Consider the following 2,099-nt stretch of genomic DNA (forward strand, 5'->3'; position numbering starts at 1 on the left):
AGCATTTGCTTTTCCCAAGGACGCCTTGGTTATTGCCATCTGTTGGGGGGCCTTGATGCCCGTCAGAAGTCCAAAGTAGGGAGGACAGATCCCAGGTAAGCGTTCCTTTTTGTATGGTCGTGTAGGACCTCTCGACTCCACCTTCCTGGTGCTTCTGTACTCCCCTGTCAGCAGAGTTCTGAAATTATTTGGATCACGGCCTACTGTAAGGCAAGACCTTTATTAATTGTCCTGATCGCGGGGGGGGGGACTCCGGATCCCTTCAAGAGTGGTGAGGAGATATTTTTTTTTTGTTATTATTTATTTATATATATAGGTTGTATCATATAATGAACTGTTGAGACAGTTGGAATTTGTTGCCCCTTTTGTTTGTTTTGTTCTTATGATGTTAACAGCCTCGTGGCTTTTATCTTTGTTCATATAATAAGTTTAGAATTATAAACATAGGTAGGAGGTTAAGTGTTTTCTCCCTGTTACTCTTTGCCTTCCTTCCCATCCTATTTAGTTTTAGGTATTGGTTATTTTATTCATTTTGATCTGGCCAGTTATATTGTATATTTTGATGTATTTACATTCATGTGTTTCTCTATTATCTCCGTTTAGGGCTTAGTTTTTAGTAGTTAGGAATCCCAAGGGATTATTTAAGGACTAGAGTTTGTCCTTGGCAGTCACAAGGTTGACTTTGATTATTTTTGTTTGTTTGTTAATAAATATTGTTGAGTTTTCCTGAGTGTTTTCGTCTCCATTGACCATCTTTTGCTGGATACTCTGTAACAACACTGAGTGTACATCCTTTAGTGCAGACAAACCTGCACCACGGCCCAACAAGGGTCGTAACAATTGGCGACCGTGACAGGATTGATGTACTCAGGGGTATCTGGTATTTTGGTCTGTGGAGCAACACTTGGGTGATCTCCTCAATATTTATTTGTACTATTGCCTTTCTCCCTGAGTTATTAATTTTTGGCCAAGATGGAAGAGTTTAACTTTGACCCAGCTGAATTTTTGGGGTCTGCTGACTGCCTAAAGTACTTGCCTGTTTTAAATAGGAAACATTTAATTGCTTGTGCACAGTGGTTGGGTGTTCCGCTGAAGTCGGCGGGCACTAAGAGAGATATTTTGGAGGCTGTGAAGGGTAAGATTGCCCAGGATTTAGCTGAGGCCGAACATTTGGTGAGCGAAAGTGAAGTAGATAGTGATGGTGAAGGTAGTATTAATGATGATTGGTAGGGTTGTATAGCAATGACTGGCATACGCATTTGGTAAGGTTGCGTAAGTATTTGAGGCTCTTAGGTCTGCTGGTTTGGTTATAAATTTAGCCAAGTGTGAATTTGGTAAGACTAAGGTTTGTTATTTGGGTCACGAGGTTGGTTTGGGTCAGGTGGCTCCGAAACAAGCTAACCTCGAGGCTATTATTAATTTGAAAAGCCCAAGTAATGTCAGAGAGGTGAGAAGGGTTCTAGGTATGATTGGCTACTACAGAAAGTACGTTAGAAATTTCTCGGACCTTGCTCATCCTCTTACAAAACTCCTAGAAAAGGGGTCAGAAAGAATTCTTTTTGGTCGCAGCGAGTGTGAGGAAAGCCTTTAATAAGCTTAAATCTGTGTTTGTTGACTAACCCCATTTTCAATTTCCCCAGATTTTGAAAGACCATTTATCATTGCTGTGGATGCCAGTGATGTAGGAATTGGGTGGTGTCCTCTTTCAAAGGAATGAGGAAGGTGAAGTTCACCCAGTATCTTATTTCAGTCGTAAATTATTGGCGGCAGAAAGAAGATACTCAACAATTGAAAAAGAAGCCCTTGCTTTGGTCCGTACCCTTATGCACTTTAAACCCTATGTAACTAATTTTTCTTTTCCCATAGAGGTCTGGACTGATCATAACCCACTAGTTTTTATTGAACGGATGAAAGGAGCTAACCAGAGGATCTTGCGCTGGGCCCTCTTTCTTCAAGAATTTAAATTAGTGATAAAGCACATTAAGGGTTCCGAAAATAAGATTCCTGATGCCCTTTCCCGAAATTGATTAGTTTGCCTTTCTCTCTCGTACGTCACCCTGCTTGTTTCTCCAATAGGTTATATGAAAAAAAATATTTTT

The sequence above is a fragment of the Macrobrachium nipponense genome, chromosome 32, assembly GCF_015104395.2.
Source record: "Macrobrachium nipponense isolate FS-2020 chromosome 32, ASM1510439v2, whole genome shotgun sequence".
Taxonomy (NCBI): Eukaryota; Metazoa; Arthropoda; class Malacostraca; order Decapoda; family Palaemonidae; genus Macrobrachium; species Macrobrachium nipponense.